Source organism: Cuculus canorus, chromosome 10 (assembly GCF_017976375.1).
Source record: "Cuculus canorus isolate bCucCan1 chromosome 10, bCucCan1.pri, whole genome shotgun sequence".
Taxonomy (NCBI): domain Eukaryota; kingdom Metazoa; phylum Chordata; class Aves; order Cuculiformes; family Cuculidae; genus Cuculus; species Cuculus canorus.
Window position 1 is genome coordinate 11,551,738 of NC_071410.1, and position 23,476 is coordinate 11,575,213.

At 35.1% G+C, this 23,476-nt stretch overlaps 1 long non-coding RNA gene across 7 annotated transcripts in view; it reads left to right on the forward strand.

The window, feature by feature from the left end:
• Positions 1–23,476, forward strand: part of LOC128853218 (uncharacterized) — a 143,074-nt gene that overhangs the window by 12,079 nt on the left and 107,519 nt on the right. For 4 of the 7 annotated variants that reach the window (XR_008451554.1, XR_008451548.1, XR_008451553.1 and 1 more), the window contains exon 1: positions 22,179–22,970. This is a non-coding gene — a long non-coding RNA (uncharacterized LOC128853218). Of the gene's footprint in view, positions 1–3,231; positions 3,337–21,898; positions 22,065–22,178; positions 22,971–23,476 lie in introns of those variants that run through there. The other 3 variants (XR_008451552.1, XR_008451550.1, XR_008451551.1) reach the window with 3 other exon arrangements.

Here is a 23,476-nt window from a genome sequence, read left to right on the forward strand (position 1 = left end):
GAAACATCTTTGCATTTCCTTCCAAAGAATTTCAGTTACTACAACTGGGATACTTGTGGTAACTCTAAACTTTCTAAATGTTTAAGTTCACCTTTGACAATATGACCTAAAAGAGGAGAGGGTTTCTAATTATTGTCTGAAATTTATTAAGAATTGTATTACAAATGTCTTTCAGGCATTTCCATCTCTGTGAGATCGTGTGTGTATACAAAGTGTTCATGATGTCAGGCAAAAGTACCAATTCATCTTTTAAAAAAGCAACAGAAAAGACATACTGGAAAGTGACTGAATAATAAAAAAAAAAAAAAAAAAAAAAGGAGTTATTTTTTAGGGATGGTTGTTTCTATCTCCTGACTAGATTAGAGCTGAAGGAGATCAGTGCTCTATTTTAGGCATTGCAGTAGATGCCAAAAATTAAGTAGAATCGAACTGGATGTAGTTTTTCTGGAAGGAAATGATAGTGTTACTCATCGTGAGCTTGTGCCTCACATCACAGGACACTCTCATAGGATATTTGCCTGAAAGCCTTACTTGAAATCCAAGCTACTTAAAAACTATCAACCACCCTTCTCACCCAAAATTTATTAGGATGAATTGTTTGTTGCTACTATTCTGCGTGCATTCCACTAGGAACAGCACTAGACGGGGAAGGTTTTAACTGAGAACAGGGCCTTTTATCTCACTATTTATTACTGAACTTCAAAAAGTATTTATTATACTTCTATCGGATCACTCCATGCCTTAAAAACTGCCATCTCATAAAAAAAAAAAAAAAAAAAAAAAAAGAAAGAAAAAAAAGTTGCCACTTGAATTATAGTTCATTGGTAATAACAGTGAAATCTATATTCTATTTTGTTATGTGAAATATATTGCTTTTGCCTTTGCTAGCAATCAGTCATTCACGATTCCTATGGTTTACTTTTTTTTGTGAATTTTTTTAAACATTGGAAATCAGGGGATTATTCAAAAGAAACCAAAATTCTCTTTAGTAGTTTCTTCTGCATTTCAGTTTTCTGCTTTTTCTGAAATCTGCACTTCAGTAGTTTTTCTGGGGAGAGGAGTATACTGAGTATATCGAGTTTCATTTTATTTCTTGAAAGTTTCCTGCATTTTAAAGGATTAGAATTGTTGCTGGGACTGTAATTGTGGTTCATAAGATCACCTAGCCAACCATTAAACTAGGTATTATGAGGTTAGTGTTTTCAGTCTTCGTTTAGATAAGTTAAAATCAATAGGAATGATGTGTTTACTCTAGTGGAATGGAAATGTTCACATAGATCTCTAAGGCACTGATTTATATCTGTGGAAATGTCAAAGGTTCAGTGCATCTTTCATTGAACAGGGTAAGTTTTCACAAAGCCTGGATGGATGACCTAAATAAAGATGTTAGATTTGCTTTTGGCCAGGTCTTTGGGAAACACTGTACTGCGTTACAAGTTATAGGTCGGGGAAACTTCTGCCTCTTTGAAGAGCTTTAATTGTAATGTCAACATTGCTTTTTATTGGGAGAAGGAACAACATAGGACAATGCTACTTTCTTCATATTTTCCCATGTAACACTGTAATGTGCATTTAAGAACTTTTATTTAAAGCTAATGTCTAGACACAGATTTTTACATAAAAAAAATTCAGTTCTGTGCTATATTAGTAATAGGTTTACCAAAAGGCTTTCTGTCTGTCTGGTAAACACCATGTCTCCTAAAGTTATAGACCAGTGTCATAAACCTTATGGAGATATAGAAAGATATTGAGAAAGAAAAGTTGAAAACGAACAGAATACCACAAAGAGAAAAAGCTCTGTCATTTGTGAGTGACAGAAGAGATTACACTTATTTATTTCTCAATGTTTTTCCCCATTTCTTATACAGTGTAACTTCTTATCAATGCATTTCCTGAACTTGAAGTATTCATAATGCATCAGTTCTTTTTTGGTTCTCTGGTGTCCAATATATATCAAAGTATGCCACACCATTTTACTTAGAGAAGAACTAAGCTGGAGCTCATTGTTATACTCAACATTTGTAGGGAGTTTCTGGACGTGTGAGGAGGGAACTTTCTGTAGTATAACATCTCTGAGATGTTTACCCTCTCTCAACTGGATCTAAACTGGTTGACAGACATGAAAGTAATACAGTATTTCATACAGTATTCAGATATTCTTTACTCATGTTTCATATATATATTCTGTATATACTTTTAAATGAGAATTCATGAGAATTCTTACTTCATGAGAATTGGAAACATTCTGTTTCTTTACTAGTTTATGCCTTGAAGTACTGAGAGAAAGCAGTGAGAAAGGTAAATCTTGATCTTTTTTGGTCTTTGTAATAGACGATCATTTAAAAATGTGCGTTTTGTAGTGTGTAATATGCAGCAGGAGAGCCTGAGAAAAATGAGTGATATGTAGCTTTATTATCTGCAAGTGTCTTCCACTGGTACCAGGGTTTAAGTAAGAACTTCACAACATACACACCCACGTATTCAGGCACTGTGTCATTCATGGTGCAGATGAAAGTGTCATTAAAAATAAATAACATATGTAGAAACACAAGAACACTTAGGCCATAGTATTTCTATTCATAAAAGGTCTCCTTCAGTTCTTTAGAAATGCATTTTGTTATAAAGAATCCTACAGGTGTCTGTACGATCATACCCAGGTACCACTACAGAAATTTTTTTTTAGTCTTTATTTTGCAGTTAATACAGTTAATAAGTCAAAGATGTTGACAGGAAAGACATTACAAGGCATGTGCAACAAAAGGGAAATATTAAGTTGCAGCTGAGCAGGGTGGAATGACAACTGCCGCAGGACTGAATGATGGAGAAAGATAGCAGAGAGAAATGAACAGCCTTTCATAACGGCTGATCTTCTCAAAAAAGCTCTTCATTTGCCTAATGGTTCTTATTGCTGTCTGGCAGCTGTTGAAGATATTTTATAACACTTGAGAACCTGCCCTTCTGGGGGAAATGAAGCTGGGGGAAATTTATTTTAAAATAGATTTTGTTGTTGTTGTTTCTTTGAATTTGCTGTTGATTTATTTTTAAAGAGATAATGTATCCTTTAGATGCCTTAGATAAGTTGTTTTTTTTTTTTAATGAAAACTACTTTTTCTTTTAACTGAACCTAATTAGAGTTTGAAATGTCAGTTCTTCCGCAGTGGTTTGGGGTTTTATTTTTGAGGTAATGAATTGTATTATTTAACATAATTAGTTCTCTTGCTTTGGTTTAAACAGGTCTGCATCTATGAATTTCTTTACATAGGATGGCTTTTGACCAGTGTACTAGTCTAACAAGAAGGTTGCATGCTATGGAAGAAACACTTTTACAACTGAAAGGTAATGGTGATGAGTATTGTGGTGTTTTCTAGCAAAAAGTGAGATATTAGTTTGAAGGCCATATGCCAGCTTATGAAGAATTGGAATAATCATTTGAAAAAAAAAAAAAAGTAAAAGCAACTGGAATTGACATCTTTGTACAAATAGGTTTAATCCTTAGGTATTATCGCATGAAAGTGCAAAAAAATGAAACACCATCAGTGAATTGGTGAATCTATAAAGATGGTTTGTTAACTCATCAAAATATTCACTGTTATGTGCCTCTATACATCTCTCTGTCCTTCAGTAATTTTCTTTCTTGATGTGTAAGTTTCTTATATAGTTTGGTTTTATCTTTCAGGGAAGAGCAGTAAGTTTCCTTGATGCTACAGCAGCTTGTCATGTTATTCTCAAAGACTCACCTGTGAGATTTAGCTATTTGTTTATAAACTTCCACACCTGACTAGCAGAGAAGAACATCTCGATGCCAGTCTGACTCAGCAGTAATGGTCTTGGGATTGCACAGCGGCACTGTCAGCCACTCCTTGGTTCCTAAGTTAGCCAGGCCAGCAGCAATCTGTAATGAGTCTGTACAGAGAACAGACAAACTTCACTGCTGTTGGGCATAAATCTACTATTTGCCTAATATAATCTGTCCAATTTCTCCTAGTATGTGTAGAAGGGTGTGTGGTGGCTGTGGCTGCTGCTTTCTTTCTCCATCACCTGCAGGTGATTGCTTGTATCATGACAGCACCTAGGAGTTTCTTCCCACACAGAGATTCCTCTGCTAAGCTCTTTATACACTCAGAGTTGATCTTTGCTCATCTGAATTTAACATAAAAGTTTATGTTCCTGTGCACGATTGTGTTGGTCACAGTGTGTTTTGTAATTGTAATTCTTTTTCTTTCTAGTAGTTAACGTGAATGAATGTCAACATCCATCACCATTAGCAGTTCTTTCTTTAATTAACTCTAAACGTGACCTACATGTCTCAGCTTTTGGGATAGAAGCAGATGATATTGTTCTCAAAGTGTAATATTTCATGTTTGTTGTCTTCATTTTCATGACATTGATGGTGCAAGTACTTACACAATGCTTAACAACAGATATAAAATACAAAAAGGGATGCATTTCTTTTTCCATTTTCCCGAAAGGATGGCTTTGTCAGTGGCTTGATACAAAGGGTATTGACATCTGTGACAATCTTTCCATTTATATTAAGTAGCCTTTGTTCTGGGTCCCAAAACTGAGAAAATGATGCGTCTTAAGAGGAAGAAAGACAATGGTGTAATTAAGAAAAGACACTCACAGCCAGGTATATTACATCTCCATAAATTAGTATAAATAGATCCTGCTAATTTGGCAAGGAAGTAAAAGAATGGGCTATCATGAAGAATAAAGCTAGTAAATGAGAATTTGCAGCTATATTTTTTATCTTCTTATAAAGAGTTTGCTCCACTTACACATCTTATCTTACTGTTAATCTGAGTCCAGTATTATAGTACTCACCGAATCTGACCAAGAACAGCTTTACTCAGCAAGGATTAATTTTATCCACTAGCAGGAAATTAGGCGGGCTGGCTAAGACTGCTTTATATGATTTTGCTTTTCCAGATTACCTATGACAGAGTCAGTAACCTGTAATGGAGATATCAGTCCCATGTGTTGTGGTAATTACATACTGGAATTCCTCAAAGGAAATTTAGGTATACACACACTACTATATGCATCAGAAACTACCACAAAGGATAAAAACAGCAAAATAATTACATTAAGTTTTTATTGGGTTATCTTGAATACTCTGTTAAATAATAAAATCCAGGTATGCTTTGAAGGAACAATGGAAAGAAAGTGAAAAAGCATATCTCTGTTTGCAGCTTTACTTTGGGGAAATCAAATTAATGTTTGCTTAGATTTACAATAACAAAAGACCTTGAAAATGAGACAATCTTTGTTCTAGTAGTCCTATTTAATCCACACATGACTGGATTGTGAAAAGTCTTGTACCTCATTGATTTATAGACTTCCTCCTCTTTCCTTCTAAAGAGGAAAGACTTATCCTCTGTGCAGAGAATATGTAACTAGATAATAAATGTAAACTTGAAAAGACACACCAAACTCTAAGGCCTTTCACATATCCATTTCAGGAAGATTTTCAGCTTTGTTTCATAAACTGCATTCTATATTCCGTGTGGATTTGGTAGGTGATGTTCACTGGAAAGTAGCACAATCGCAGTGCAATATTTATCAATGCTTATATTTATGTAGTGAAATGTTGTTACTGAGTTCTAGCTTAACTTTCCATTTGCTCTGCTACTGCCTCTTTTTACTAGACTTTCCTACTGTCCTCAGAATAAGCCATTTTGCTTTAGAAATGGATACATTCAAAGAACGTTCTTTTTTAGGCAAGCTCTGTGCTTGTCTCACACCAACAGTAGATTAATAGTAGCCAAATTAAATCCAACATATATCCATTTGTGTAAGAAATAAGAAACTCTTAGATGTAGCTTTGAAAGTGGAGAGAATTAAATGCAGGACATGTGGGAAATACATGAAAGCTAGCCTTCTCTTACCACTTTTCAAGCAGTAGCAGGGTAAGAATTAAGACATGGGTATCCTTGTTCTCAACTCCTCTTGAACCGGCCTCAAATTTTTTCTACCTCAAACTTGACTTAAGCTCACCTTTATGGCTCTTGTTTTTAAACACTGATCTGTTTTCCATAATGATTTTGAGTTGACTGTGGTTGTTTTGGCCTCCGTGGATACATAAAAGTGTGTTTCATATAAGTGAATTTGCTACCTGCCAGTGTCGGTAAAGAAAAAGAGATCTCACATTATTCAGTGGGAAGGATAAACTGATGTGTTTTAAAAGGCTGCATTTATTTTAGTGTTCCAAGGTTATAGTCTGCAGTATTAGGTTATAAACGTAGACAGCACTGAATACATTTTCTTGATTTCGGGCTTCAGTCTTAGGGGAAGGAAGCTGTGATTATTTTCTTTTCCAACAAGAGCAGCACAAATGAAAATCTGCCTAGTATATGGTCCAGTAAATGAAAGAGGCATCAGAAAGATAAATAGTCAAAAGAAAAAAATATAATTTCCCCAAATACAAAGAGGGAGTTTGGGTTAAATATGTGGTTTTCCTTTTCCTAGAAGACTGACTTCAGAAGTTAGTGTATTACTTAGATGTAAGTGCATAGTGAACTGTAGAAGTGGGAAAGTGACCTTCACAGTGCCCCACAAAGACATTTCATGCTTGTTAAGCATAGTACGTATAGCAAAGTTATAGTCATAATGATTAAGCAAGGGAGGAAGCGTAATTATTGGAAACAAGTGCATTTAGGACTTGAACAGCAAACACTGACCAGCTCTCTTCTAACAGTATTAACCTGATTGTCCCTCTGCACTGCATTTTGACTTATAAATGGAAGTGACTACTCTGCAGTAATTTGTCATGCAGAATTTTGGGCTGAATCTCAGTAAGAAGAGAAAATTTATGAGGGGTTGTATGTATTTTAAGGTTGGTTGTCTTGCTACGTGTAAAAGGAAATGTTTGAAAACAATTACACATTCTCTTCAAGCAGATAAGATTTTGTAAACATTTAGATTAGGCGTCATTTTCCTTAGATTTAGAACTATGATCTTCAGGGAGAGGAAGGCAGAAGTAGACAAAAGTAGAAAAGTTATGGTTACAAACTATTTTTAGTGGAGTAATTTGGTGTATTTAAGGAAAGTAATTTAATCTCAAACTCAAATCTCATCAGTCAGAATGACTGAGACTCCCATTATTCATCAAGGATTTACTAGCAGCAGAGCCACTGCTTTAACTCCCTAAACAGATACAGAACTGTATAAGCAAAGTGTGTTGCATCTTAAACTTTGCTAGTAGATATCAACGAAAATACTGTTCCTGTCTTATTGAAAAAACAAAGTCACTCAGTACACTCAGGAGTGAGTAATACTAGTAACAATGTCAGTAGTGTTGTGAACAATTGGGAAGTAAAAACTGGGGGAAGGTTAACTGAATTTTGATGCTCTTATATTTTGTACTAAGTTTGAATCTTATTTGGAGAATATTGCCATCGTCTTCTAGTGGGGAAGAATATTGACATTCTTCTCATTTTCCCCCTTTTCCTGTAGTCTATAGTCTGAAAAACTGCAGCTCTTTTCTGCTTTATATCAGTCTGGATATTTTCATAATATACTGAACTTCATGGCAAATTCCATATATGAAGTGATGTGCTGAGTTTGAGGTTTTCTAAGACTGACCAAGTAAAATAAATACTTTTCAGAGTTTAGCCTTATTTTCTTCCTCCATCCTATAGAACATGGCGTATCTTTTTCTGGACTTCACTACAAAATTATTTGGTTATTTGGATATTTAAAACAAAGACAACCTTCCCCTTTTCCATCTTGATACTTGTTTCACTGAAATCAGCTGAGTTTGGGTGCTGGTTGCTGGTTAGGAGATGGTAATACCAACTGTCATGGTGAATTTGTGAACCTAAGTGAAATGTCGTTGGAGGGTAGTAAGCATCAGTGGCTTTTTCTATGTGTGGTCAGGCAGCACTTGTGTTAAGAAATATGATAAACATGTAAGTCTGTTAGCTGTATGAATGACATTTGTTTATTTTCTAGAGATCATGCCACTTTGATCTTGTTTTCCAACCAGCATCTCATTTAGGAAGATTGGGGAATAGTGGGCAGAGCTGTTTTCTGGAATTTGTCCTTGCAGTCTCAGCATAAGTTTATAGAGTGATTTAAAAACATTGCAGTGCATAGAGTCAGATTATAACTTGCTAAATTAGCTAGTAATTATAGCAATGCAGCCATGGCAACAAGGAGTTTAGCAGACACTACATCCCTGAACGTAGGCAGGTTCCATGGCCTGCGTTGACTCTAATGCTACTATAGCAACACTCCTGTCTGCAGCCAAGATAGCTTATTTAAAGTCAGCACCAGTATGTGTACATAAATTGTCATTATGCCTTTGAATTTCATAATAAATACACTCTTAAGGACAGTGGATATCCAGTGGATATAAGAAGTGAGTCTGGAGCCTGGTGTTTCTGGTTTACTACAGCATTCAGCACGTGTAACTGTGTTGATCGTCAGGATGAAGAAAGGGCACTTAGCATAGGAGTGCATGGAGATAATTTTGGCCAGACTAAATGTATATTTTGTTTTTGTTGATGAATACCAGTTTTCATTTGATGAAAACCACTGCTTGGATTGGTTATTTGCTTGGAGTGGTCATCCTCCTTGAATAGATTGTATTGAATCTACTGACTCATTTGGCAGCATTATTCTGTGATGGGGTAAACATAGCCCAAAGCTTCAAGCTACGGTTCCACATTTGTAAACTCATGCGTTTATATGTATAGTTTAAAGAATAGCTAGGTTAAAAGGCAATTTACAACAAGTAAGAAAATTTGGCCCTGCAAGTAAAAATGCCAAGGAGCAGTACAGGCTCATAAACCAGCACAATTTTATTGGAAAGATACCTGGACTTCCTAGTGACCAATGTGCTGCTGAAAATCTTATAACCACAGCTAGAACACATGGTGCAATTGTCACAGATAATAGCTGCAAATGAAAAGATTTGTTCATATCTTTTGAGTTTGTAGGTTATAGAAATTGCAACCTGTGGTTTTCTTAGCCTCAGCTGGATTATTGAATTCAATGATAGTAGGTGAAGGTGTAACATCAGCAGCCACCTTATACCTCTTCTGCTGTCTGTAGTTTGTACTATGGTCTAGCCAGAGGTGATTCTTGAGGCGTCTCAGCAAATTACGGTTGTTGAAATTCAGAATGCGTAAAGTTTTATTTTTCCGGAGCACTTATACACAACAGTAATATTCTTTATCTTATATTTTCTGTTAATGCATTCCTGGAGTCATTCCAAAGTATTTAACAAACTGAATAGAACATAACTTGAGTACCTTATGCTAAATTTATATTCTACCACATAGGTGGAATTCTAAGTATTTGGAGGTTGGCCTTCGTAATGAGTATTCTGGGACAGACAAGTTTTTATGATTACCATGTTTTGAGTCTTGATATTTGAAGAAGGAATATTGGCCATTTTTCATCTTCAGACATGGTAATACCTACTGAATATGAAATCCAAGTGGTTTCTCGGCCTATGGCAAAGTGTACGCCTGAAGGGAAAAAACTTCCATGCGAGGATCCAAAATCATATCTGGCACCAAGCAATTGGAGTCTGGTCATCTATTATGTAATTATGTAATGTGGTACATTACAAATTGCTTACATGACGCTGAATCTGGCTGATATAGCTGATGACATCTTCAGTACTTCGAAAGAAACTTGGTTTGCAAGTGCCACAGAAACTTTCATGTTCTATGTAAGTGAGGTCACAATATTCTTCTGAGATAGAGGACAAAAAGGATTAAGTTACGACATGACTCCTGAGACAAACTATCCTGAGATTTTTGGAGAGGTGGAAGACAATCCGTATGTGCAATCCTTTTTCTCTTTGATGAGCTTTCTCGTTGCATTTGCAGGTAGTCACAGAAAGTACCACTAGCATGAAACAAAATTTACATCAATATTTTCTGCAAGCAATTGTACAATTACAGCAATTGTAATTTTGAAAGGCATTTTAATTATTGAAGGAAAGATTAAAATAATCAAAGTTAGCAAATGTGTATCATACCTGACAGTTGTTCATTATTAGGGTATAAATGACCAGCTAGGGATGTAACTAGGATTTTTAAAAATGTTACAGTCTAAGAAGTTAATTAAAATGCTGTTGTATTTAATTAAAAGAAAAAAGTAATATGAGACTCTCAAAAACCTATTATGACATTTAAAGTAACATGTGATCCTGAAGGACTGAGGGGGTTAGTTGACAAGTAAAAACTGAAAAAGGCTGATAAGGGTTCTATTATGACAAACGTATTTTATATGACAGTCTGAAATTATTATCTTCTACTCCATGCCAAGAATAGATGTTTGAACATGATCAAAACCAGGTAAGAACTGGTTGAGACAAGTAGCTAAGAATATTAAAGGATTTTTCTGGCAGCTTTTCTTTCTGCTCTATGTAAACAATTTGTCTATTTAATGGTTTTACTGCTCATCTTACAATTGCTTATAGCTCCAGCTGTGTCCTTGTGTTACTTTTAACCCTGCTCTACTGTACTGTAAAGTCTTTTCATTTGTACAGAACAGAACATGTGGAATCTTTTAATTTGTGATCTTCTAGAAACATTTTTAAAAGCATTGAGTCTACACATGGTGTATTTGATTTTAAGTGAAGGCACTATGCCAAGAATACACTGTTGTGTAGAATCTGTTCTGTAGACTATTTCTGTTATTTTGTAGAAGTCTGGTTTCAAGAATGTTTCTGCTGTTATTCATTATTCAGATACACAACATTGCTAGGTAAAAATATCTCTGTTTCCTCAATACATGAGGAATAATGTTACTCTATATATATCTTTATGAATTTTGTATTCTTGTTGCATTTATTTATTTTTATTATATTGCTGCTCTTTTGTCATGTTGATTTGCACTACTAAAACACTTCAAAATGATCCCCAGTAACATAACACCATTCCTTACTGCACAGACCTAGAATTAGAAACTCTATGACAGAGAAACTTTGAAAAGAGTATTGATTTAAATCTTAAAAAGTTACTTCTCTCAAATATAGATGATTTTAAAATGTTAATAATGTATAGAATTTTTTTCATCTCAAGTGTAGGAGGTAATTATCTCTGGCTGATGTTCCTAGAACGTCACAATATCTTCAGTCCAGGACAAAGTTTACTTTCAGTATGTTTTCCTTATAACAAGTTGCTGTCAATTGGAAAGAGTCATCAGTTTGCTGGTGATGCAAGTGCAATACTTTCACACCTATTTTTCAGCATAACTAGATAGCATTATGGATCTATGAATCTGTTATACAAGTTAGCCAAACTAGTTAATCTAAGCAGTAGGATTTTACATGATTATTTAATATACAAAGGATGACCATATAAATGACCTGTGGTACTTAAAAGATGTATGTTGAAATCTAAGTAGAAGTAGTGGAAGTATTTATACTGTACATAGAAAGTGCTCCAAGGATGTTTTGTAACAGCTAGTTTGAAACAGGTTAATTCTCTGTTGAATGTCATATATGGTTTTCTCTTGTTAATTAAATCTCTTATTTCATATGGTTCATGGCTTCAACAGAAACTTTAACGAAAAAGGACACATCAACTTGCATTTTCAAAATTAATGAGGTCACTGAATTGTCCCAGAATAGGGAACAATAGGAAAAGAGTTGAGATATGATTGTTAGGATAGATTTTTTCCAGAGACTTTGCTGTTATTACTAAACATTGTTACCTTTATCTGTGAAGCAGCACCAGGAGTAGCAGAAATGAAATTGGAATATTACACAAACTTACAAGCCACATATTTTTTCCAGATGATGACATTTTATTTCCAGCCTGTAGTGAGATCAAATATGTAATTGGCTCTTCAGGTTCAGATTTTATAACTTCCTCTTTAGTAGAAGATCAAAAATGTAATTTTATAACCGTAATCCTTCTGTGCTTAGAGCCTTCCTAGTATTTAATCACCTAAGTCATAGGACAAATGTATAAAATCCATGTTACTTCGTTCTGACGTTGCTGCAAGCAAGTGTAAAATAATTATTACAAGTAAAAATAAGGATATGTTTTTACAAATAAGGTTGCTGCTCAGTTTTGTCAGTAACATGAAAGATAAATAATAGATAAATAATAGGATGATATGTATGTGTGGCAATTATCAACCATTTTTTCCTCTTTTCCTCTATTCTCCTTGTGTTGCTTTTTAATGTGTTTCTGCATAAGTCATTTCAAACAAGACAAAAGGTGTGAAACAACACAAATTTTCTTTGGATATACTTAAAAATAAACTGGAAAACTCAATTTTCAAGCCAGATTTTTCAGTTGGAAACATGAGAAGAACAATAAACGAACTTCAAAGTGCATTTATTTACAGAGATATGCTTAAACATATATAAAAAAGAAAATTTTAAAGTATCGATCATACATTTGGCTTTTTTTATTTTTAAATCAAGTACATGCAACCAGGGTAGGTTTTATCTGTGGTGAATTTGAACTGAAACGCATATTAAGAAAATGAAAAATCTAAGGGGTACATACAGGGAAGCCTCATGGAGCTCTGTTTGCCTTCTCTTGTAAATGACACTATGCTTCTCATGCCCATCTTTGAATACATTTTTTGAATGACATTTTCTTTTTGTACAGTTTGCAGGAAGAAGTGACTTTTACCCTGACAGTAAAATTATGAGAAGATTTCAGATAATAAGTTGATTGTAGGGATAGGAATAGCGTAAGCTTCTTCCAGCAGGTGCTTTAACTTCTAGTACATCACAGTTGCAAACTATTTGCCATGTTAGAATGTGCTTTTTTTCATTCATTGAGAAATGTGGCTTGCCTAGAAAACAGTAGTAGTCTCTGGAAAGGGCTTTGTCCTTGCTACTGAGTGGTTACTTTCCAACCTCGGTCCTTTATGGGTTTCGCTGTGTGATATTGGTCAGTCTCCGAGTCACAGAGGTGCAGTTCAGGTGTTTGCTTTTTTGAGGTTTCAGAGGTTTTTTTTTAAAACTTCTAAATATGGAACATTAAGAGCTGGAGCTGAACAAGACTTTCTCATGGGGTTTTCCAGAAGAGGGTGCCAGTTTGGGAGGATTGTTGTGGGACATGTTGTTTGAACCAAAACCCTGTTTCTTACAGGTCTGACAAACAGACTTGTCAGCTCTGGTTCCTGGCAGCCTGTTTTCCCTTGAAGATTGTTCCTATATTGCTTTTGGTAACAGTGTTCGGCTGCTGGTTCCTACTCACAGAGCCAAGATGCTCGTCAAATGCCTCTATCTACACTTAGTGGTGGAAATTGAATGTAAGTGAATCTCCTCAACCTTTAACTTTCTGACTGGAGAGCTTGTTGCTTCCCATGTGATTATACCAAATATATAGTCATCGCAGATTGTCCAGGAAGTGGAGGAGCAAGCTAGAGCCATGAGTTTAGAATATAAAAGCCGGAGTCACTAATTGTCTACTTTCATTAAATTTTCAACTCCCCAAACTGTGTGAGCAGCTGGATAAAATGAAGCAGAAGCTACCTGGCAGCATGGTTTGCAAGGAGCAAGTTGTAAAATTTCTCTTTAAAGCTGATTTTTATTCTATTTTTCAGCATTTTTGATAATCACCTCATCTTCCTGGACAGAAATATAGTTTTCCACTTTATCCCTTTCTGTAGGGGAGTATGTTTCTCCAACTGTTAATTATTGTGACTCATCCAAATACTCTGTAATGAAAAGAATATCTGGCCAGTGCAAAGTCATATAAACATCTCCTGCTGAATTGAATCTGGGCACCTGCTCACCCTTTACTAACCTAGGCAGCAGCCTCTAAACCTCTCCACATGCTGTTTACTCAAGTCTTAAATTATACTATGGAGAAATCCAAGGAACATGAAAAGCACAGAAAAAAAACAACCTTAAATTGAGATTTATGCTTCATTGATGTTTAATAAAGAAAAGCTCCAGAGAGTGTGTTGTGCTGAGAGCTTGGGGTAGGCATTTTGCTTGTTCATTCATTAATTTCACATCAAATGTTCTTAGCAGTGCACTGTGGATCTGAGCCGCAGCATAAATTATGAGCTTTGGAACCTAATTATGCCAAATAAGAAAATATCAAACAAACTTCAGCTGCTGTTAATGTAATCAGAATGATTATATCACAATCTTTTTGCTCTTAAAGCTACAACCAAATCATAGCAAATATTGTCCTCTGACATGTAGATCTTCTAGAAACGTAAATTTCATTTCTATGATGGTTTTATTGCTGAGGTCAAATGACCTTTAAGAAATAATGCCTGTTCCTCTCTTTTACCAGAAAGAGTGGCTGCACAACCTTGAAAACTGAAAAAGAGCTGTTTCTGAGTGTGTAGAGTTCCAATTTAAATATTTGGAAAGTTTCTGCAAAAGAGCTAAACAATTAGCAAGAGAGGGCTGACTTCCCTGGCTCTTCAGCTTTTAGGCTGCTTGAGGTGGATTTGAAATGATAAGTATGGGCTTATTAATTTTTTCTATTTTCCACAGGCATTCAGTGAAACTTTTTAAAAAAAATGTTTTAAAGGAAGATATTTCAAATCAGTCTGAAATATTTTCTGCCATCAGTTTGAGCTTTGTAGAAATAGTTTGACATTTCTGGCATTTCAGACTTAGCTAATAATCAACTTGATTAAACATCTAACAATATGCATCACCAGCGGTATGATTCTAATTTTAATTCTAAATTGAATTTTTTAATAAATTAAATTTAACCAGGAAAAAAGTGCATCCAATTAATATAAACAGTCTCAGTGCCTACTGCAAAACTACTCATTTGCATGTAATTCAACATCTGCATAACTGTTTTCATCCTTCAAAGTGAAAGTTACCTTCTAATAGATGTGAACATTTTCATTTTTCATATGTACTGAGTTTCAGGCTTAAACTCACTCATGGTGTTATATCTGACCACCAGTGGTAGGATTTAAAAATTACTGAAACTGTGGATGCCAAGTTTGCTGCCAATGAAAACTGCGAGACTGTAGAGTAAGACAAACTGGCTGAAACAGTTCATTATGCTCAAGACAGAATGATTTACATAGCCTGGAGTTTTCTCTATGTGTTTGATAGTGTTCCTGGTATAGCCCACTTTACTAGGCTAAGATTTTTTTTTCTTTTGTACTCAGAAGAATATGCAGTGCACGAAACTTCTAGCAGAAAACCATTCTATGAAAAAAATCTCAGTTATTAGTAACAGCTGTGATATTAATTAAGGTGATATTGCCAGAATATCTGTAATTAGAGATTTAGAAAATAGGAAGAAAGTACAGAATTAACGAAGTGTATAAATACTGTGATTTGAATTAACACAAAAGAAAGAAAAAAAACACATATAATTTGAATCAACCTGCCTTTAACATTTGGAAACAATTGTTTTTTCCTCTACAGTTATGGTCAAGAAGGTGTAACAGGATGTTTCAGTAATTGATTTGTGGTTTGTTTTTTTAAGAAAAGAAAAGAGGACCCTCTATTTCAAAGGAATTGTGTGATATTCATCCTTTCTTAACACACAGGTTCTGCACAATATGTAGGTTTATTAATTCTTAAGTTTCTACTCCTGTAGTAAATCATGCATCTTTACAGTGAAAATACAATCAGAAATTGCTGCTTGGGTATGAGATGACTGAAAAGGATAACAGACTCGGTTGGTCCATAGGAAGTGTTTCTAAAGGAGTCTCTTAAAGAATATCTAGAGGATTCTGGGCAGGATGGGGAATTGGATGAGGAGCACAGATTTCTATCTGGTGGAAAAAGAGTAGCCTGATACTGATGGTTGTGCTTTGTCCCTGGACACACTGGCAGAGGACATAAATTCCTAATCCAATCAAAAGACCTGGATGGTGGTTGCACTGAGGAAATGGAGGCGGAGTTACTGTATCTCATCAAGGATGGGAATGTTGGTCTGCTTGATCTGTACATATTCCCATCTAAACAGATGCTGTAAATTAGTTCATATTCTGATGTGGATTTATTTCCACTCATTTAATAGCATAATTTGTCCAAAATATTTTTTACTTTATCAGAGATTTCGTGTGAGAGCTTCATAGAATGTCAAATGCTAAAAATGGCAGCAAAGATATGATACTAAGGCTTATCAGTTTTCCCTAAATATTTCTCTAAGAAAAATGTTTCTGACAACCAAGGAAATTATATTCCAAATAAATGTGTTTAGGAGATTGTGGCCAGCCACGAAGGTTAATGTCCAAGTTAAAAAGTTGAAGAAAAGAGGAAATTAGAGCAACTTAATAGATTGGAAATTGGTTAAAGGGAAAAATAAAACTTGAATAATCTTAAATACAGTCTTGGAGGGAACTTGGTATAATGTGTTCAGGGTAAGCTCTGTTTCAGTAAAGTAAGTATGTGGTTGGAAAATTCAATTTAGAATGGGTAGAGGTGTACATAAGACACTGGAAAATATTTATGTGCTTGGATGTATATTTTTATTCGGAAGGGAGCTTTCAGAGAAACTACTTCGCAATCATGAGTGTGGATACTGTTGTGATTCACACAGTTCTTGGGAGAGGTATGTAGACACATGCAGTTTCATAGTGTTTAAGCTTGAAATTGATAAGGAAAAATGCTGTTAATTTGCAGAGTTGGAGTAGTCTTATTAGTTATATAAGCACTATTCCAATTGGTTTAGAAGTCCTTAGGACATTCCATCTACATTTTCACTAATCTTCATAGCATCGCCTTTAGAGATCACTGATGCTTCATTTTAGCTTTGCAAGAGTGAGACAATTAGGAAAGTTATGATAGTGTTCTGAATGTTACACACCATGAAACCTAAAATGCTTATTTTGGTATGCTGTCCATTGCCATTAGTTTACTGTCTCTCCCGACCTGTTCCATTTTGTTCATCTATGTGACTATAGGCCAGAAGATACCATGACAACTCACAGAAGCTTTTGATACTCCAATCTTAGCTTGGCTCTGGCTTAACAAGGATTAGGCAAAGCATAAATAGTAGAACTGTGTGGCACCACTTCTAATTGAGATTGCCAGTCAAAGACACTGTATTGGAGAAGGAAGGGAAAAATACGATTGAGCCTCTGAGCTGACTTTTGCTTCCAGCCACTTAGTCGGGTAGGTAGGAGACTAATGGTATTCTTATGATCCATCTATGACAAGTCCAGGTAAATATTTTTCTATATTCTAAAATCTTGTGTAATTTTTAGATGGTTTGGCTGAAATCAATATTTGAAAATACATTCAAAGGAAAGGTTTGATGTATGCTAGAACACAGTATGTTTTCTTTAATGATTCCTAGCTCTTCTAGAATTGAGGGATGTATTTAAAAGATGCTTCACCGCCCAAGATTGCTGTTGCTTTTTGGCCATCTCTGTCTCTGCTTATATGTGCTGTAACAGCTGAAACTATTATTTATGTGGTTTTCTCGGATGCTGCTTATTGAGGGCCACTCTTCTATGAGTGACCTCTCATTTTCTGAGAATAATGTCATTTTTTGACAAGTTGAATAAGTCAAGTGAGCGTACCATTCTTGCCCCTACGAGTGGCTTCACTCTCCTGTTTCCACATGCTATGATACTTCCCATTTTACTCTCTTTGTGGTTATTATTTATGCTTTTCATAGTCATTGGTGCTCCTGAGCCATGCGAGAAACTGTTGTACCTTTAACCTCAATTGCTTTATTTCAGATATGTTTTATAGTGTGAATGATTTAAAGAAGTTTCTGGGTGCCTGGTGTCAATTTTACAGGTTCCTTCTCCTTGTCTCTTTCTCCTTAGAGGGGTGTATATGTAAAAGCAACTAAAAGGGTAACAATTTTATTTCTTGACCTGATACATCAGTACACAGACGAAGTTGAACAGATGTTTATATTAAGATTTAATTGAGTATATAACGGGCTACCGCATGTTGCATACATTAGTAATAGGAATTAAGCAAAATAGAAGAAAACATTATGCATATGCTCTAAGTAGCAGCATGAGATGAGGAAGAGAAAAGGTCCCTCTGCAGCAGAAACTGTTACTGTCAATGAGAGGTGCAAACCAGCTGTAGCAGTTCATGGGTTTTTTTCTTACTTTTCCAAATAGGAAGGAGATTTGACCCACTGGAGTCGACTCCGAGGCCTGCGATAGGAAATTGGAAGCCTTGACAAAATGAATAGTCACAATGAGTTTTAGTGTATTTTAGAACCCTTAGTTTAGAATAAACATTTTTACAGTTAGGGCTGGATCTGAAGACTGTTGAATTTAACTGGAAAATTTCTGCTGGCATTGCTATATTATGGATGATATCTCATTAGAGAAATGTTTTCTGGTATTGAAGAAGCACACAAGATTGCTGCGGTTGAGGAAAAGATCACAGAGAATCCCATGCTGCTAATAACAATAGGGAGAATGGATTTTAGTGTCCTCTTAGTGTATTGAGGATTATTTACAGGCCATGATTTTCCTCTTAACTGCGTTTCCAGTATGTCTCACCCAAAATTCTTACCTGTACGAAGAAATTCCTCATCTACTGGCTGTTTTTTTTTTTTATTTAGTACTATACTTGTAAATTGCCAGCTGGTCTCTAAAAGACGGAGGTTTTTTTTTCCTTTGTCTATGTTGGACTGTTGCCTGTATACTCACTGATTCTGTATTGTTGGATTAAATCAGCTTTAGGTTTAGCACTTAATAGACCAAGGCAATTGGTATATTCAGTACCCCAAGGTTTGTTAGAGATCAATTAGAAACTCCTATCCCTCTTTTTCCACCTCTGTCTTGTAGATTATCCTGCTTATTCTTAAAAAAAAAGGACTGTTTCAAAAAAAGATTCTGAATTTGTGTCACTAAACCCTAATATCAGTCCATAAAATACAATTATAAATGAAAATGTCAGTACCCTGCCACTTCCTGTCTATACTCATTAGTGTTTTGGATGCTTGGAGTGTTCTGAGTGGTATCTGTCTTGTTATTTAAAGTAATAAAATGTATCATGTCAATAACAGCAGTGCCCTTATTTTAGCTAATATATTTATTTACCTTTATTATCATGCACATTTCTGTCAGCTGTAAATGTAGTCTTTCCTCTTCTTTGTCGCTTCTGAAAATTGAAGATAAATGTTAGCAATCCAGCTAGTGTGAGGGCAAGGAGCTGCTGGTAATAAGAAAATTATTAGAATTATTAGGCTATCCACCACAGCCATAAGATCCATTTACCAGAATTATAGCTGTTTATGAGGAAACTTTCAGTAATAGTTCACCCTTTTGTCAGCTGAGTATTATCTATCTACATGAAGGCATAAATACCTATCATGTTGGTAGCAAACCTTAGGAAGAGATTATGCTCATAAATAAGTAGGTGGATGGAGGTAATTCTAGGAACTATGAATTGTCCTTTTATCTCAGTGAATTGTTAAATCTCATATTTCAATATCACTTGCTGAGCACCAAAGCTGTAACTCAGGCATGCTGGAAACTGATGAAAATTCTTCCCCTACCATATTTATTTGTGTGTTCTGTTTGCTTGGGTTTCTTTCTGTATTTTGTTTGAGTAACCTTTATGTCAGAATGGCCAAATTCAGAAGTTTACTAAAGAAATCTTTGCCCAAGGTATGAATTAACAAGATGCTTTAATTACAGTAAGTGTAATTATTTCAGTACCAGCAATTTTAAAACAGAGCATTTAACATTAGATATGCTCTATGGTCTATTGTGGATATACGTTTCAGTTCGTGGATATACATTTCAGTATCATGGATATATATCTCAGTATCACAGCATCTTTTTGTCTTTGAGAAAGTTAAGTACTCAGTGAGAATTTTACAGTCTGTTGTACATTTTTGTCATTATGAAGAATCCCATAAATTAGAACCTCAAAATCAAACGCTTTGTTCAATATCTGATGGTTGAAGGTACTATTTTTTAAAATGTCTTTTCCTGTTCATTAGTGACCATGTTATTCGCTGTGCAATTCCTCAACGCAAATTACGTGATGCCCATGGGAGACCCGTCTTTTAAGCACTTTTACAAAATATGTCCTTGCAAAATGCTCATGAAGAATTAGCCAATGATTAAGGACAATGTCAGATAATTATAGTTGAGACTACATTCATATCGTTCATTCATTCATACTGCTGTCAGTCTCCTATTTCAAAAGGCGTTATCTTTTATTGTGCTCTTACTGTGATAGATATCATATCTTTATATTTTTTAAAGTTTTTACGTAGCGGAATAAGATGTGATTTACTGAAGCCAAGGCTCTAGTGCTTGTTTAAAATATGCACACTTCAGTATGATTTGAGGTTACTCTATGACATTAGCTGAAAGATCCAGAAATATTCCCCAACTTTTGCATTAGGCTCTTGTATAAGAAGTTATTAAGTTTAATGGAACTTCCTGTGCTCAAACCTGAATATGTTGTAGCCTATTTTTTGGGGCTGGAGGTCATGGGTTTGACACCAGACTGAGGCTCTGTCAATGTTATTTTTTTCATTATCTTTCATGCTGGAAAAAACTTTCCATGAAGACATTGCGAACAATAATGTGACATAGTGTTGTCTTGGGAAAAGCAAGTTATTGACTTGAATTTCTTTTGTAAAAGTGTTAATGCTTTTTTTTCTGTTAAAAAATATGAAGAGTTCAGCAGAAATTCATTGTATGCCATGTAGCATATATTTTAATTTGTTTTTTTTCAGCCTATGTAATTATTTTACTCTATTTCCTGTTACTTATATTATCCATATGTAACTTTTTGTCTGGTTCTTGCATATAAAACTATGTCAGTCACAGCTTTTAGAAATCTTACATCATCAGGTTCTAGTGAACTGGAAAGATTTTATTTCTGTGCAGTTTTCAAGCTTTAAAAAGCACTAGAGCTACAGATTTGCTTGCAATCCTCTGACTACTGCAAAGAAACAAGATGAAAATCTACAAAATGAGTCTTCATTCAACAAAGCACAAGTCTTAAAAATAGAAGTGAAGGGAGTATATTAATAAACTTGTGTATAAAATTGAAAAGACAGTGAAAATGCAACATGGCCAAACGTGTTTGTTCAATTAATAACAATATGTATATGAAATATAGTCTAAAAACTAGAAATTGGACAACTTTTCATAGACTTTAAATCAGGCATCAGGAGAAATTATACTGTGTAATGAGATATTTTGGGTAATTTTCTGGGTCTTGATCTTACACCATAAAACTATTTGCTTAATAATCACACATGCATACAATGTGATGAGATTACTTATTTTTTTCCTAGAGATGAAGTAATTCAGCTGCATTTCTGTGGCTTCTAATTACACCACTGGAATTAGAATTTACATATGAGAGATGATGGCTGGAAAGAATACTTGTGTAGTATCAGTAGAACAAACAGCAGAAAAATTAAATTACATTTTTCAATTCTGCACAACTATGGCTAAGCACTGTTTCCCAAGCTTCTTATTTTTAATTAAAGATAAAACAGTATTATTATTTTCCATAATTTGTCTTTTCAAGCAAAACTAATAAAATAGTTGCTCCTGCTGCTACTTAGATGATTAATTGAAATTTGAAAATGACAAGCCATTTCAGAAAATGAAACAAGTTGTGGAGCATCGGAAAGAATGATAGGAGACAAGAAAAGGTCTGATGTTTGTACTAGACAGAAGAGTTCCTGGATTTAGATAGGGAACTAAAAGAAAGGTAGTCCCTATACGTTTCAAACTTCAGTGAAATCAGGAGAGTTTAGAAAATAAACAGAACTGTTGAATCAGTAAAAACAATTTGTTCATTTTATTGATTCTTTCTGAGGCTTTATCCTTCTGCTGATATTACACTCTATAAAGAAACAAAGTTGAGAATCTAGGAACTCCTTCCGTTTTGTGATGGTGTAGATGCCTTGACTAACCACCAAGCACAGAGCAGCAGCCAGCTTTTTCTTGTCATCTTGCCAAATGTAGATTCCTAGAGCTCTCAAATTTTGTTTTTCTATGCAGTGAAAGAAGACAAAAAACCTTGATGGATCTGAAAGAAGTCATCTCAGCTTTATTCAGATGTGAAAAGGAGAGCTGTGGAAGTGCATACAGTTTAGGATCTGGCTAAGTAGCAAGGCAAATTTACCTGGAACTGGACTGCTTCTGATACCATTGAAAGCTAATGAACTAAGTTGTATAAGGTAGATGGTTATGTTATGCTGCATGTTATATTACGCAGGCGAATAAGTAAAACTTCCTTTTGAAATCTTATAATAGGATGATTCTAGGACATACTGCAGAAAGAAATGTAGGTTGTGCACCCTGTGAAAACAAAACAAGAAGCATGTTATTGCAATGATTGATTTCTTTTTTCGTGAACAGAAATGTCAAATCCCCCCTTCCCTCCAAAACAAAACAAAACAAATCCCACCAGATTACAATTGAGCAAATCACAGGGCCCCTCGAGACTTAGAAATTGGCACGTCAGTCACTAATGTGGAAGGGACAGTTTTGCTTCTAGGACTGATGCCATGTTCCTATTCCATCTGAGTTCATATAGCAAAAAGCAGCTGTGTTACTTTTGCTCAGGAGACTTCCCAAATTGGTCTTTCCTCTGGAAAAAGCTGACAATGTTGATCAGGTCAAGGAAATCACATAATTATTTTTAACATAATTCAGAAGCAAGTTTTCCCTACATAACAGACACATAATGATTCTACAAAACACTCAACAAGATTAATTTAACTACTAGGTGAAAAGAAAGATTATTTGATCAGTTTGAATTTTCAAGTCAGAATGTTGGAGCTGTCTTTGTCCAAATGAATTGCTTGGGTGAAAATTACTGTGAAGCACTTATTTTCTGCCCCACATACTCCTGCTTGTTGCTTTCAAGGCAAATTTAAATGCTTTCTGTTTAAAAGAAAATGCTGATCTTTTTCGTTACAGATTCGTTAACTCACCATGTTCCATGATTTAGCAATAGAGAGTTGATCTATGGCTTTCGGTGCTGAGACAGTGATTTTTGAGAAGTCTTGAAGGTGATGAATATATGTTGTCGTATCAGCATATGCTATGCAACTCCACGATACTCTGACCACAGTCCTCAGGTATGTCAGCTATCCATTCCATACAGTATAAATTCAATCTGCATTGGCACTGAAGGCTCAATACAAGACTTGTGGAACTTGTCACAATATGTTGAATCAGTACACTTAAGTAAAAAGGTTTAAAATTTCCTACTCGATAACAGGGTTTAATACAGTACAAAAAAAATATGGATACCGAGGAAGCTCATGTACCTTTATTGTCTGTTTTCTGAGAAGAGTGGACAGGCAGGCAGAAAGGTCAATTTATCCCTTGTTTAAAGTTGAATATGTTTAGAGCTCATACTAATTTTAATGACATCTAAAGCATTGGAGAGCAATAACAGAGAATTCACACAGTATTACATGCGATAGAGGTGTTTTATAGAATTTTCTTGGCAAAGCACTGTTCCGTTGATTCTGTTGCATCAGTGTTGTACCATAGGTTACATATGCTGTGACAACAGAAAACAGCTCATGTTGTTGAAATGCCACACATTTTAATAATCAGGAAAAGGTCAATAACAACT